The sequence below is a fragment of the Pelodiscus sinensis genome, chromosome 6 (genome assembly GCF_049634645.1).
Source record: "Pelodiscus sinensis isolate JC-2024 chromosome 6, ASM4963464v1, whole genome shotgun sequence".
Taxonomy (NCBI): domain Eukaryota; kingdom Metazoa; phylum Chordata; order Testudines; family Trionychidae; genus Pelodiscus; species Pelodiscus sinensis.
This window is the reverse complement of record NC_134716.1, coordinates 106877149-106893947: the sequence shown is the minus strand read 5'-3', so window position 1 is coordinate 106893947 and position 16799 is coordinate 106877149. Positions and strand designations below refer to the sequence as shown.

The window sequence follows — 16799 nt, the reverse complement described above, 5'->3', positions numbered from 1 at the left end:
TTGATAGAAATGTAGCCGTGTTAGTCTGGGGTAGTTGAAGCAAAATGCAGGACAATGTAGCACTTTAAAGACTAACAAGATGGTTTATTAGATGATGAGCTTTCGTGGGCCAGACCCACTTCCTCAGATCAAATAGTGGAAGAAAGTAGTCACAACCATATATACCAAAGGATACAATTTAAAAAAATGAACAAATATGAAAAGGACAAATCACATTGCAGAACAGAAGGAGGATGCGGGGGGGTGGGAAGGGGGAGGAAGGAAGGTAAGTGTCTGTGAATTGCTGATATTAAAGGTAGGGAGAGTGGGATGTTTGTGAGTTAATGGTATTACAGGTGATAATTGGGGAAACTGTCTTGATAATGGGTGAGAAAGTTCAAAGACTTGTTAAGTCCTTGTCCGTAAGTGTCGAATTTTAACATGAATGACAGTTCAGAGGATTCCCTTTCAAGTGCAGATGTAAAAGGTCTTTGTAGCAGAATGCAGGTGGCTAAGTCATTTAGAGAGTGTCCTTTCTGGTTAAAGTGGCAAGAAACTGTAAAACAGTTTCTTGCCACTTTAACCAGAAAGGACACTCTCTAAATGACTTAGCCACCTGCATTCTGCTACAAAGACCTTTTACATCTGCACTTGAAAGGGAATCCTCTGAACTGTCATTCATGTTAAAATTCGACACTTACGGACAAGGACTTAACAAGTCTTTGAACTTTCTCACCCATTATCAAGACAGTTTCCCCAATTATCACCTGTAATACCATTAACTCACAAACATCCCACTCTCCCTACCTTTAATATCAGCAATTCACAGACACTTACCTTCCTTCCTCCCCCTTCCCACCCCCCCGCATCCTCCTTCTGTTCTGCAATGTGATTTGTCCTTTTCATATTTGTTCATTTTTTTAAATTGTATCCTTTGGTATATATGGTTGTGACTACTTTCTTCCACTATTTGATCTGAGGAAGTGGGTCTGGCCCACGAAAGCTCATCATCTAATAAACCATCTTGTTAGTCTTTAAAGTGCTACATTGTCCTGCATTTTGCTTCAGTATTATTCTTGTGATTCAATTTGGAGCACCTTTTGTCACATCATTTTCAAATAAACTCTTTATTCAAAGTGACTTGAAAAAAGCACTCTTACTTTAGACATAAAGACACATATTGTATTCCAGGAGGTTTTATAAGAAGATAAATATTCTCAGACATCACTTTTTCTAGTTTTTCCATTTAAATAGAGAGTGTATAATCCTCTTGGATTCATAATTCCATTAAAACTGAACAATTTACATCCGGCATAGAAATGGTTTAATGTAATTGATGGTTATTCATATTGATGAGTTTTTTCACTTAGGGTACAACTAGACTGCGAGGATCTATCTGAAAAAGATACGCAAAATGTGCTCCAATACTTTTGTCGAAAGAGGCTTTTCCAAAATTTGGCCCGTCTAGACTGGGCCAAATTTTGGAAAAACCCTCTCTTTCGAAAGCCCCCTTCTGTGGAACGAGGAATACAGGAGATTCCAAAACAGCACATTTCCTCTTCCGCAAAAAACAAAAACAAACAGAAGAGCAAACGTGTTCCCTGGATGCAGCTGAGTTGGTGGTGAAAGTTTTTTCGGGATACCTCTGATATCCTTAGCCCCCCCCCCCCCCCCCACACACACAGTCTAGCTGTATCCTTAGTTGCTCTCCCCGGGGAATCAAGGCAGAGGACAGGCTGAATAAACCCCCTGCTTTATTGAACTTTGGAAAGTCATTCCTTACGTTTTGGAATAATACAAATAACACTAATATTATATACTTATATGGCACCTTTCATTTAAAGATCACAATGAGCTTTATTTCACAACTTTCCTATGGTGTTTCAAATGATGATTTGGAGTCCCACTGCAAATTGGCAAAATTAGGCACAGAAGTTAAGCAACTTTTCCAAGGTCACAGAAATCCTAGTTGGCTTCCAGACTCTAGGGCAGCTCCATCCTTGCCAGGTCTGAGTGGAACTAGCATAATACTGTAAGGGCAGATCTACACTTAAAACACTGCAGCAACATAGCTGTGCCATCATAGGAGCTTCAGTGAAGACACTACTACATTGACAAGTGTAGTTAATCCACCTGAATGAGAGACAGTAGCTATGTTGACTGGCACTTCTCCATTGACTGAGGCCACCTCTCCAATTAGTCCTTTGGGGTTCAATCCTCTGGCAATCAATCCTCTTGGGTTCAATTCAGCAGGTCTAGTAAAGACCCAGGTATCCCCGTTGGCACCCCCTTACCCATGAGGAGTAAGAAGTCAATGGAAGTATTTTTCCTATCAACCTCCTGCTGTGGGGCTGCCCCAGAAAAATCAGTGCAAAGGACATCGATTTCAGTTACTTAACTCCAGCTATGTGGATTGTGTATCTTGCTTCAATTTTCTCAGACCTGTTCATAGTGCTTTCTAGACTGGGGGTTAGATCAGTATATCTGTCACTCATGCTGCTGTAGTTTGGATTGCAGGCCTAGCCTGAGAAAGTGCAGACAAACTCAAAGGTCAATAGGAGCTCTCAGAATGAGGGTAAAATATAGTGGTCCTTAGTTCATTTGATGTTTTTAAAATTGTATTGTGTATTGAACTCAAAATATGCCATAGAAATAGCAGCTTGATAAAATCTGCAGATAAACTCTGCATTTTTATATTGATCATTCTTAAAAGCAAAGCTCTATCATTGATTCTGGTATGGCACTTTGAACTTGAAGCAAGGTGATTTGGATTCCTTTTCCAGTTTAAACTGTAGTTTGTAACAATTCAGTTCAATATCAAATATTATTAATTTCCACAGAACTGCCATTTGTGATGCTGAAAGAAATTGACTAATTACAAAACATTTAGTAATAGATCCGAGACACAATAATCCTGTCACATTTTGACATGTATACTTAACATTGTTAAGAGCTCTTTGCTCTGATGTCTTCTCAAACGGTGTTGATGTGTATACCTGTAGATAAAGTATTGTGCTGTAAATAAGGCAGCTTGTCTCAGTGGGCAAGTAGTACCATAGTGAGCTTGGCACAGAGCACAAACAATCCTGTTTATTGCTCTACTCCCAGGAGGCTGGGCCAATAATGAGATACTTCAATTGCTGCTATGATCCCTAGATTGTCTTGGCAGTGAAAGATTTGTGTCTATCTAGCATGATGTGTATTTCAAGTATCATGGATTAAAAAAAAAAAAGTATGATTCATTGTAGCTTGTTTTGCTAACAGGAGCCCCAAATCCACAATTTTATAGTTTTTAATAGTTAATTTCAAGATGTCTCCTTTGCCTTTCAAATTTTATTTCAAACACTCAAATTGAAAACAGATGTCAGCTGATTACTTTGCTATGAGGATAGTGGGAAAATGGCACAATATTTTAATCTTTTCCATAGCAGGCTATGCATGTGCCTCCCACCAAACAAAACTGTGGTCTCTCTCTCACACACTCACACACAGTTGGCACAAAAAAAGAATGCTGCTATAACAAAACCTATCCATGTCTAAAACATGGAAGAAATTGTTCAAATGAGACATTTGTAAATAGGTTCTCTCCTGGGCATTGGATCCCTACTTTTATTCAGCATTTCCTCTTTTCTGGTGCTACTACACACATCTCTTTCTATCACCACCACTTTTATGTGAGTGGCTCATGCTTTGAGACAAGAGATGCACAATTCCTATTGCTAGGATTTTTTTTTTTTTTTTTTTTTAAAGCAGCACTAATATGTAGCTAAACATCAGGGGGTGCTGGAGAACCGCTGACTGAACCATGTACCAGCATGACCTTCCTCCTATATCTTTATGCCAAATTCATCCAGGTTTAATGCTACTGAAGTGGATGAAGTTACTCCAGGGATTAATTCGGCCCGTTAATCAGTGTTCTTGGTCTCTGACATCCTGAGACTCAAGCTGCTACATCTCACCTGGGGACACAGAATGCTGGGCTACTTGCTAAGGGAGTGACTCTGAAGCGGTTACAGAAAACACTGGGATTGAGGTTCTGCTCTCCTTCTCATCTCAAAATTTTCACCTTGCAACTGTGGGAGAAAAATCAAATAACGCCAATTGTGTCTAACGGGGGGGTGGGGAGGACGGACTGTGCAGGAAATAAAAACTCTAAAAGAAAACTGCTGTATGGGTTAAAAGTTTTCCAAGCCTCTCTCCCTGTAACAGAGAGAAATCAAATTAACTCTAATCAAGACCCTTACAATGCCTCCTATCTCAAGTTCATGAAGACTCCTAGGCTGTCACAATTTGTCATGTAAACTCTCTCTTTGTGCCTTTGTTCTGTAAAACTTACTTCTAGCACTCCTGGTGTGAACAGAAACATCTCAAAGTACTTCTGCTGAGACTTTGATATGCTAAAGAAAAACAATCAACAACTAAACTGTCTGAACATACTGTATAAAGAATCCCTGAAACTGTCTCTCAGGGCTGGCTGCTAACTCTGGTAGCGGTCAGCCTGCATGCATGCATAATAAAGTTTTCCTTCTAGGTTTCTCTCCTGCCTCACTGCTTTGACCTCCAGCCTCCAGCTCTGTACCCCAGGGGAGCGAGATTTCCCCGACACAACTCTCAGCTTTATAAAGAAAATTCTCCTGATATCTGTCCAGTTGATGGTCATGGATTTGCTATGTGGAGACCAAAATGCCGATTTCCCCCCTGAAAATGGTATAATATATGAGATCATAGAATATAAGTGGCCTATGAAATTATTTTGTATGGAAAAATAACTTTGCTTTTAGCCAAGAAAGTTTCATTTTGACCGAAAAGTTTTTCTTGCAGACAGAACTTAACATCTTCAAGTATGTCTACACTTGTCCCCTACTTCGAAGTAGGAAGGCAAATGAAGCATACCGAAGTTGCAAATCAAGCCCGGGATTTAAATATCCCGCGCTTGATTTGCATGTTCCCAGCCGGTCGCCATTTTAGAAATTCACTAGCCCGGAGTAACTGCCCGCGTCTACACGTGGCAGTGAAACAGGAGTCTGATTTAAAGCCCTAACTCAAAGTAGCTGGTATTCCTCCTGCAATGAGGTATCTCTGTACTTTGCATTTGGATGCAGCTCTGAAATTGGTTCTGGGCATTTCTAATGTGATAATGTAATAGAGCTGCACCATAGCCCTCAACTACTGAGTTTACAGATAAAAAATATCCATCTTCTTATTTCTATGCACATAAAACAGAAATAAAGGAACAAAGACAGGCATTTACATTTTGGCATAGTCTTGTTAGATGAACAAGAGGAAGCCCCAAACCTAACCCTAGTGAGACTGAGGCAAGTCATAAACTTAATGCAGCTTTTAACAAAACAGTACAACAACTACCATCTCTATATATTACCTGTTCTTTACTGATCATTGGCATTCAGTTAAACACAGAGACTAGCCATACATTCCTGTGCATGAAATAATATGTTGTACGTAGATAGCAATTCTTATTTGAAGATTTCACAAGGTACGTATTGTTATCCAAATTTTACACAGAGGCACAGGATTGTCAAGCGACTTAATCAAAATCTCACAATGAGAGGGAAGAAATGTTGGGAGCAGAACGTAGGCCTTACCACTCCTAAACCTGTGTGGTAAACACCAGGCAACACTGCTTCTTCCATGCACAAGAAATCACCAACTAGCCTCATTGTTTTGGAATAAATATTTACTATACTACAATTTTTCCTATGCATTATATAAAATCAGTATTTACTTAGCTCATTTGTCAGATTCTTATGTATTAAGAACTGAAATAAATCTGGATGTATGTCTAATATTAACTACAGCTCAGCCTTTCATGGCTAAATACAAGGTTGAACAACTTTGCATAGGTGGTTAGCATATTCTAAGGAACTTGATGCTGTATGATTGAATATGGTCATGTCTGTCATTGGCAGGACTGCTGTTATATAACTGTAACAAAGCTTGTACAACATGTATCATGGTGTCAATGGAAAAGTTACAGTCTATCAAATATGATAATTCTGGTTAAATCCATGTATCATCTTTGTATCTAAAGTTATGAATATTGGCTATGTACTAGTATCTTACATGTGTTGTATTCCTGGGTGGCAGCCAGAGCCACCAGCAGGGGGCAGGGCCATGAATTGAGCTTGGTGATACTTCTGTCTCCCCCCACGGGGCCTGGCTCAGGCCCCAGCCATTCCTCCCCCTGAAATGTCATTCACACCCTATAAGGGAGAGCATGAACCACTTTGGGGCCCTCTGTCATTTTTCTATTACTTAAATTCATGCAGCTATTGAAGAACTATTCCTGAATTTGAGTCTTTATCTAGCTGTGTGCTTGACTATAATACCCCTTATCTTTGAGCCCTAGCTACATGTAAACATTGTTTATTTAAAACATAAATTGACTACTGAAGACAGATATTGACCTGTTAATGATTTACAGAGCCAGGGAAAGAAACATTCAAAATTATGCACACTACCACTGTGAAGTACGTATACAAGAGAGTCTGGAACCAGTACTAACATATCAAAAGCAATTTCTGACTATAACTTTATTGGCCAAAGCACTGAAGCATACTTCTTGCTGCTCACACACAATCCACTTAAACTACAAAATATCCAGCATCTGCCTACCCTACTTTAAAGAGACAAAGTGGGTGAGGCCAACTTCAATCATCTTGTCTGTGTAATATCCCAGCCACAATGACTGACAAGGCAATTAATTAAAAAAAAAGTCAGTGAAGCAGGCTAGATCTCTCTAATACACAAATAAAATATGCCAGAAACGAAGGAAACTATTGGCTTCCAATTGCCTTGTCAGTTATTATATTTAGTGAGCAGGTGTGGGAAAGAAATGCTACTACCTAGTGCACATGCAGCCCATGAGCCACAGATGCCACATTACTGATCTACATCATCCCTGACAGGTGTTCGTCTAACCTGCTTTTAAAAATCTCCACTGATGGCAATTCCACAACCTCCCTGGACAATTCATTGCAGTGCTTTGCCAACAGGACAGTGGGGAAGCTTTTCCTAATGTCTAACCAAAACCACCCTTGCTGCAATTTAAGCCCCTTGCTTCTTGATCTACCTTCAGCAGTTAAAGAGAATAATTTTTCACTTCCCTCATTTTCAAGGTAATTGCTAATGACTCAGATAGCTCCTCAGTCAGCTCCTTCAGCTCTAGGATATATTCCATCAAGCCCTGTCAATTTGATGGCATCAAACTCGTCCAAGTAATTTTTAACTTTAATTTTAATTTTTTGGTGAAAACTTTAAAAAGTCATTAGCATTTCTGCTATTTCCATATTTTCTGTTCTTGTTCCTGCTCCCACATTAAGCAATAGACCTACCTTGCCCTTTTTCTTCTTATGTATTTGTAGAATGTGGGCTTGTTACTATGTATAGCACCTTGACACAATATATTATACTATAACTCAGTACTCTATCTGTTCCAAAGCAGTAGCTTTCTATAAGCACCTATTAGTTTACTGTTGGCACTCGTTGTTCATGCATTAAATAAATATATCAGTGGATTTCTAAGAATAGAGGGATCATATTGAAATAATGATACTATGTTGGAATGATCTCATATTACTTGGCTTACAATTTGTCCTGTATGCAAGTCTGAGGGGAGTGAGGAGTCTGTGTGGCTTCTAAACTGAAGAAATCACTGTGGAGATGAAGCCTTTGTTGTCCTCAGACAATGTGAGAGGAATGGGAGAGAGGCTTGAGGGGAAGGAGAGATAACTGAAAGAGAAAGAGGAGTTTGGAGTTAAATCAGTTTAGAGAGGTGTGAGAAGTGTTATGCTAAAGAGTGTGCTGCTTTCCTTTCATTCAGTAGAAACCAGGGAACAGTTAAATGCCCCTTTGATTAGATTAGTAGAGGTGCCTGTTGCTCCCGATCCTGATTTTTCACCCTTGTTTTCTGGTCACCCCAACTGGTTTGCATTTTCACGAGTTCAAGACCGTCATTAAGGAGGCAGATTTTCAAATTCTCAACTCCTGAAATTATTAATTTGACCATAGATAAAATTCAAATATCAAAACTAGTTTCTTCTTCAAAGACAAAAGATATTTAAAAAGTTATTCAGTCTGTCCATTTTATTTCAAAACCAGATGTGTTAACTTCTGGCAATGCTCTGGATAATTTTAGAGCATGCTAAATAATATGAACACGGAATAACTTCCTGCATACATAAATCCAGTGTTTATCATCAAATTTGTATGGCCTTTGCTGCATCTTTTAGTAGGAAGTTTATCAAGTGGAAAGAGAAATTTTTTTCAGTCTGATAATGAAAGCCTAATTTACTTCCCTAATAGGGAAACTATTCTTTCAATGTCTTTTTGATGATAATTTGAGATTTTTTTTTTTTAAACTTGCTGGTCTGCCTGAACTGTTTTTAAAAATCCCTTATTGAATTTGTAAATGGAGACCTTGAAGATGCAGAAAAACCTAATTCATCTCCTTAACCAAGTTTGAGGATGATTTTATTCTTTTGCATTTGATAACAATAATACTTTGTAACTGTACAGTTCCTTTCATCTGAAGATCTCAAATGTTCTGGGCACCATACAAACGTTTACTAAACAGACAGTTTCCTTTCCCAAATTGCCTAGGAGCTAAAATCTAGATAGAAAAAAAACAGGTGGGTACAACAGACAAATAAGGAGAACACAAGGAAACAATATGATAATGATCAATGTGATAAGCAGTAGCACCAGCATACTAGCTGTTGAGTTATTTTTAGAAATTATCACAGAGGAATGTTTTAAGGAGGGATTTAAGGGAGAATAATGTAGTGGGTTTTCAGTTATTTTAAGGGTAGTGCCTCTCGTGCAGCAACTGCAGCATGGAAACAAGCATGAAGGTGCTTTCTGGAAATTTTTCCAAAAACAGAACTCAAGACTTGTGGGGAAGAAGCAAGAGTAAACTACTATAACACGGTTTTACTCTACTAGCATGGTGAGCCTAAAGATTTGTTCTTTAGTTGCCTGTGTTTTTATGGATTTTCTCAGGGCTTGCTCCTTTTTATAACAGTCATCCCACAATTGTGTCGAATAGGTGGCAACTCAAATGACTGCATTCCCAGTGGATTTTCTGCAGATGCATGTGCTTGATGGAAATTAGATGTTGTTCTTGCTGCTGTAGTTTAGTATTTGGAGTCTCATCATAACCTTACTTTACAGGTCCAAATCCATTGCAATGGCATTTTTAATAGTTTTTAGTCAAATGATTTGTGATGCTATTTTATTTATTTAATATTGAAATTCATTCCATCTCTTAAACACAGTCCAGCTTCCACTCAAAAGTAATTAATAAGTAATACAATTAATACTTTATTTTTCTTATTTTATGAACAAAAGACTTTCATATATCAGGAGAAGTTTATTAACGTGACACAAATTCTTCTTTTTTTCTCATAGTGCTCTTATTTAATTTGTTTCCTTACTTTCATATAGCTTTTTGTCCAGAGTTTTGGGACCATGAGAGAGTGTAAACGAGACTTTAAGCTATCATTAAACCTTGTTGATCCTTATGTTCCTGTGCCAGCCCCACAGTCCCAATTTACATAAGAACATAAGAATGGCCATACTAAATCAGACTAAAACTCCATCTAGCCCAATATCCTGTCTTCTGACAGTGGCCAATGCCAGATGCCCCAGAAGGAGTGAACAGAACAGGGAATCATCAAATGATCGCTCTCATCATCCATTTCCAGCTCCTGAAAAACAGAGGCTAGGGTCACCATTCCTACCCATTCTGGCTAATAGCCATTGATGGAACTAAATTCCATGAATGTATCTAGGTTTTTTTTAAAACTCTGTTAAAGACCTGGTCTTCACAACATCCTCTGGCAAGGAGTTCCACAGGTTGACTGTGTGCTGCGTGAAGAAAAACTTCCTTTTGTTTGTTTAAAACCTACTTCCTATTAGTTGCATTTGGTGACCCCTAGTTGTTATGTTTTGGGAACAAGTAAATAACTTTTCCTTATTTGCTTTTTTCCATACCAGTCATGATTTTATAGACCTCTATCATATCTCCCCTTAATCTTCTCTTATCTAAGCTGGAAAGCCCCAGTACTTTTAATATCTCTTCATATGGGAACTGTTCCAAACTCATAATAATTTTTGTTGCCCTCTTCTGAACCTTTTCCACTGCCAATATGTCTTTTTTTAGAAGACGTGACCACATCTTTATGCAGTATTCAAGATGTGAGCATACCATGGTTTTACATAGAAGCAATAAGATATTCTCTATCCCTTTTTCAGAGACAAAGGAGCAACAACCAATTCAATACATGACACTAAACATATCCTTCTCCCCCCAGGGAAGAGGATAAGGTGCCTCTTATAAGATGACAGGCTATAAAAAAGGGAAATACTGATATGCTCAAAACATTGTTTGAAAACTAACTAATTTATCTTCACAACACCCATTGGAAAAGTGGTATTATCATTCCCACTGTATTGAAATGGTCACTGTACGCCTGTGTTCCCATTTTCCCTCCCTTAAGTCTTCCACTGTCTGCTAGAAACACCTACTGCAATCTAGATTAAGACAATATGAAAACAGGGGCAGGAACTGTTGTAACAAAGGGTCCTTATTGGGTCCTTCAGATGTAAATACAATACAAATAGTAACTACTAGCAGACTTACCTGAGGGGGGGGGGGGGGGAGAGTGGGGAAGAAGGACATCCCCAGCTGGCTATTCTCTTAGTGGTACAGCTGACCAACAGCCTTCTGCAGCAGTGTTCCCTCTAAGCAGCACAGCTTAATCAGCCTGCCCCCTCACTCAGCTCCCTGCACAGACCCTCTGACTGGGCGGGGCTGACTAATCACCTGTGAAACTGTGCTGCCACATAGCTTAGAGGGAACACTGCTCTACCATATAGCTCTCCCCTTCATGCTCACTGCTCCCACCCATCACTCTCAGTATCACATCCCTCTTTGCATACCAAATGTGGTGGTCCTAGCTCTTACCATTTAGGAGGGATTCTTGAACAAACAGACTCATGACAGACACAAACCTCTAAAATAAATATATAAACATTACAACCAGCTGCAGCATCACCTGATCAACATAGTAAGGGCCAGGTTGACTAACTTCTCCCCTTGCTGCATGCTCTACTCTGTGGCACTTGCTACATGTGTTCTTTCTCTCACTCTCTGCCCATGTTTAAAGCTTTATTACTGCAATTTATTGAGTGTCTCTCGAGTGATTTATGTTTAGGCTAAGTGAAGAGACTGTAAAACTAAAATACACATTATCTTGTTTCCTCAAAGTTCCAGACAAGACTGTAAATGTAATTTGGGTTAGAGATAAGCCAGCTTTAAAAACATCTGTTACTCTTCTCTCATAAGGAGATGAATTGAGATGCATTTTGAAATGAACAATATTTTGTGTTTTACAATTCTAGCTTAAAAGTAACTGCATTTTTATTTTTATCACTGGCTAGCACAGAGATTTTAGTGCCTGCTACTTATGAGAGAAGAGTAACAGATGTTTTTAAAGCTGGCTTATCTCTAACCCAAACCCAGCCAAACCCAGTATTCCCCACTCCAACTCCCAGTCTAAGACTATCTCTTTCTCCCATCCTCTACCAAACTAAACTCCCAGTTTCTATTTCCTTTCCACCTCTTCCCCTCTCCAGCTCCTTGTTTCAATTAAATCAACCCACCTCTGTCATAGGTCAGACTGTTTCCCCTTCTTTACTAGAATCAGGCAGGCTCCTCCACCATGCTGCCAGGGCTCAGAAGGGAATCACTGAGGAGCATACAGGAGAAAGGCTTTCTATTCTCACTTCAGGTGACTGGGCCCAGCATACAGAAATATTTGAGGGTCACAGCTGGATCCCAGGCCTGTCCACACAGTGGAAAGGGAGACAGCAGCACCTAGCTCTGCTCCTGGCACTGTTCCCAGGGCCCCGGCTGCTGGCCTTGAACACTGGACAAGATTCCACCTCCACCACAATGCTGTGGCTCCAGCCTCAGCCCTCTTATTGCTATCCATGCCCCAGATGGTGGGGTATGGACAGGAGTAAGCGGGGAGGGGGGCGGCGAGGGGGGAAGAGATAAGAGGTAAAAAGCTTGTGGACCATGGCCTACAGCAATCCTGGGATGTAAATGCAAGAAAAGTATTGCTCACCCTCATGGAGCACCAAACTAGAGCATGCTCAATGTGGACAGAATCTTTGAGACAGCTGCTAAACTGAATCTCTATTGAATGTACAAGTAGCAGTTTTTCAAAGGCTTATAACGTGGCCAAATTTGTGCAGACTTTCACATGGGTGGAAAAAGGTGTATCTCTCACACAGGCTATGTCTAGATTACACCTCTCTGTTGACAGCAAGATGCAGATAAGGCATGTCAAAATTGCTAATGAAGCAGGGATTTAAATATCCCGTGCTTCATTAGCATAAACATGGCCACTGATTTTTTCCGAAACGGAGCTTTTTTGAAAAAAAATGGCAGTCTAGACATGGATCTGTCAAAAATAAACCCTTTTTCAACAGGTCCTGTAAACCTCATTTTTGAGGAATACAGGATCTATCGAAAAAGGGTTTATTTTCGACAGATCCGGGTCTAGACTACCTTTTTTCCCCCAAAAAAGCTCTGTTTCGAAAAAAGGCGGTGGCCATGTTTATGCCAATGAAGCATGGAATATTTAAATCTTTGCTTCATTAGCAATTTCAACGTGCTTGATTTTCATCCCTCTGACGACAGAGGGATGCAGTTTAGACGTAGCCACAAAGTCTAGGCCACTGCCAAATTTCAAATCCATGCTTCAAATAAAAGATTTCAATACTTTTTTTAAACATGGACAAAACAATGTTTTTGCCTTATTCTTGTTCTTGAAAATGGCCAAAACTGTTTAAAAAAAAATCCACCTGACACAGATACATCACATGGAAAATTTCAGCTTGAATATAGTTAAAGTTTGATAAAGTCACGAGCAACTGAATCAAGGTCTTTATAACTGGAAGTGTTGGGCAACCTTTTATAAAGACTATATATATATATATATTATAGATGGGGCTGATAGGTACCTATTTACAACATTAAGATCACAAAACTACAACTTTTTTTGAAGTCAGTGGAACCACATTTTGTAGCCAAAGAGAATTTAACATTAAAATTGCTTTAAAAATAATCAAGGAGAACTGAAGAACTGAACCCCACCTTGAACAAAAAATTCAAATGGAAGACAAAGCAAAAATGTACATGACAAATTCTAGTTTTTGTTCCTTTGTTTTCCAACCCATATCACTGGTTAAATTTTTCCTTTCATTGCAGATGTGTATGGCCTAGCTGGCTGTTTTCCCCCTCAGATCACCAAGCATGACTTCAAATTCATTAGTTTATTTTTTGTTTTAAAGGTCATTGCCTTCAACTTCTGTGCAGAATGCAATCTCCTGATTTTTTCCAGCACTAAGAGGGGTGGGAAAATGTAATGGGTAGTTCGTGAGCACACTGCTGGCTTAGCCAGTTAACTTGGTAAACAAAATATAGCTGCAAATAACAGAGTCCAAGCTATTAAATCTGGTTCCAGCCAGACACACACAAAATGGTCTGTGGAAAAAACTACTCTAAATACAAAATAATTTTCTTCAGTAGATTTTACCCCTACTGCTGTAATCTAATCTCCTTTTATTTTACTGTAGAGAACAGTTGTTTTTTCTCTAATACTGTTTTATCAATGCTATAAATAATTTCAAAGCAACATTTTCTATCCTTTTGGGGAAAATATCCAAACCTACAAAACAATATTTATAGATAATACTGTTAATGAAAACATACATTACTAACAAGGCCTGATAGTTTGCAATAGGGAACTGCAGGCTCATAGACAAGAATAGTTTTCTTCCAAAAAGGGTGTAATCTTTGGCTACGTCTAGACTGCAAGCCTCTTTCGAAAGAGGCTTTTTCAAAAGATACTTTCGGAAAAGCCTCTTTCAAAAAAGAGTGTCTAGACTACAGCCAGTACTTTTGAAAAAACAAGTCGCTTTTTCAAGAGAGCGCACCCAGGCTCTGGATGCTCTTTCAAAACAGCTCAGTTTGCATTACATAGCACCTTTTTTGAAAGAGCACTTTTGAAAAAAGGCATTCTTCCTTATAAAACAAGGTTTTCTGCGATCGAAAAAACTGCCGCATTCTTTCGATTTACTTTCGAAAGAACGCATCAGCAGTCTAGATGCAGGGGAAGCTTTTTTGAAAAAACCCTGTAGTCTAGACACATCTTTTGAGTCTTTGTCAGTTGGGATAGTTTTAGGATATTGAGACTTTGCTGTGTCCATGGCTGCCTCTGTCACCAGTGAGTTGGGTGCTGGGTGGTGGGAGAAAAAGTCTGCTCCTGATAATGGCTATAATGGGCTCCATGGGACCCATATGACAGATGTCCTGGGTCCATCCACAAATCCTACCAGACTTCACCCACTTAGTATCTTCTGGTTCCATCTAAGTATGAGGTGGAGGAAACTAATATGGATCTCATGGTGCTCCCAATAAAGACAGGGTTCTCATCCCTGTCTCCAGGAAAAGCAATCACTTCATCCCTGCAATCTCTGCTGGATGATCATAAGCAATACTAGGAGTTATCGCAGAGGATAACAAATAACCTTCCAAACCCACTAAAGGAGGTCCAGGACTCCCAAAATAAGCTCCTTTTTATTCAGCAACATCCAGGCAGTAAGTAAGATGATGCTTCCAGTTAATGAGGCCAACATGGGACTAGCCAGATTGACTTTATATACCCCAGCCTGTTGAGCCTCCATACCTCAAAGATCTGAGATATGCGGTTTTATCCTAGCCAAAGGAACTGAGTTCCTTTTTCTCCCACCACCCAGCACCCAACTCACTGGTGACAGAGGCAGCCATGGACACAGCAAAGTCTCAATATCCTAAAACTATCCCAACTGACAAAGACTCAAAAGATGTGTCTAGACTACAGGGTTTTTTCAAAAAAGCTTCCCCTGCATCTAGACTGCTAATGCATTCTTTCGAAAGTAAATCGAAAGAATGCGGCAGTTTTTTCGATCGCAGAAAACCTTGTTTTATAAGGAAGAATGCCTTTTTTCAAAAGCGCTCTTTCGAAAAAAGGTGCTATGTAATGCAAACTGTGCTGTTTTGAAAGAGCATCCAGAGCCTGGGTGCTCTCTCTTGAAAAAGCGACTTGCTTTTTCAAAAGTACTGGCTGTAGTCTAGACACTCTTTTTTGAAAGAGGCTTTTCCGAAAGTATCTTTTGAAAAAGCCTCTTTCGAAAGAGGCTTGCAGTCTAGATGTAGCCAAAGATTACACCCTTTTTGGAAGAAAACTATTCTTGTCTATGAGCCTGCAGTTCCCTATTGCAAACTATCAGGCCTTGTTAGTAATGTATGTTTTCATTAACAGTATTATTAAGGGGGAAGCCACGGCATTGGGTACTAGTAGGCCCTGGGAAAGTCATATCTGGTTTGGAGCTCCCACTTCCTATCAGGACTCATGTCTCTGAGAGGCAATAGAGGATCAGCATCAGACCTGTAAATGTGCTCTCACTCCACTAGGTGGGTTTGATGGTAGTGGAGGTGAATACGCCTGAGGAATGATGCAAGGATGGTTCCTGTATTACTGAAGTAATTTCATCCTCAGTAATGTCCCTGAGCAGGTCTGGGTCAGAAAGAGGGGACTAAGATCAAGGGATGAAGAAGATATCCAGTGAGACATAAGTGTCAAATAGGTCCTGGTGTTCCAAATATTCTAGTAGTTGGGTATGATGGTAAAGATATATCCCAAGACATTGTGACCAGCTGGTCCTTCAAAGGATGAACTGATACTACGAAAGAAGAAGATCCAGCATTCTTGGATGAAGCTGAGCTGGTGGATGCCAATGTTGATGTTTAGGAGTTGGAGCTTGCAATGGAACTAATGGATCCTTTTTCATTTATGCTTTATCCTTCAGTATGTGGTCCTAAGCTCTTGGGACCCATGCCAGAAAGCCCACCTGCCCTGCATGGGGAAGGATCTCTTCTTATAGGAATAGACCTGATAGTACTCTGTCCTTATAATCTGGAGAGTGCCCCTTAGTCTATGGGTGATGAGACCTTAGGTTTAGCAGCTCTAGGATTTACCTAAGCTTGTGCTTGATAAGGTGCTGTTTGTGATTTGGACAGTCTATGGCAATAAAGGTGGGGAGAAGGGTTGGCTGGTCTATATCAGAATGAAATCTGAGTCTTCTACAAAAGGTATTTCCTCAGCCAAAGATCAGAAGCTTTGTATATCTTCAGGGGAAATGAGTGACAGATGCGGCACGTTGCAGAGATACCCATTTTACTCAAACAGTCATTGCTCATGGAGAAGGCGCAAGGATGAGAGATGTAATTCTTGTCTGCAGTCTGGGACTATGATCAAGAACTTCTCAGCAGGGGGAAAAACCAAGCTATTCTAACTATTCTATTAAAACCTCTAGCTATGTTAATATAAAAAAAATTATTAACAGTATCTATTTGCAGGCAATAAAAAGAAGCTAGAGAAATCTGTGGACACAGGATTCTGACCCAGACCCTGCATCAGTAACAAGGAATTGGAGAGGCATCAGCCTGCACTTTTCTTATGCTCTCAGCCTGGAATAAAAAGAAAACAACTGAGTACATGTGGGCCAATTGACACTGCTTGTTGAGAATGTTGAGACTTGTGTTCGTATGTAGGGTTCCCATAGGGACCATCGCTTAAAGAAAATCTGCAACTTCCACATGAATACCCTGATAGGTACCTATCTAGACATTTGTACCTATCTGCTTTTGTGGAAGGTTAGCTATACCTGCATATGAACTATTTTTAAAT

General features: G+C 39.6%; 1 protein-coding gene and 1 long non-coding RNA gene across 8 annotated transcripts in view; one reads left to right on the top strand and one right to left on the bottom strand.

Moving 5' to 3' along the window:
• PRLR (prolactin receptor) overlaps window positions 1–16799 on the bottom strand; it is a 261793-nt gene that overhangs the window by 83643 nt on the left and 161351 nt on the right. Inside the window, exon 4 of one of the 7 annotated variants that reach the window (XM_075932552.1) lies at window positions 7586–7728. The exons of the other annotated variants lie outside the window; for them this stretch is intronic. The gene's annotated coding sequence lies outside the window, so the exon portion shown is untranslated. The remainder of the gene's footprint in view (window positions 1–7585; window positions 7729–16799) is intronic. 7 annotated transcript variants of the gene reach the window in all.
• Window positions 1–16799, top strand: part of LOC142829973 (uncharacterized) — a 38587-nt gene that overhangs the window by 8338 nt on the left and 13450 nt on the right. The window lies entirely within an intron of this gene.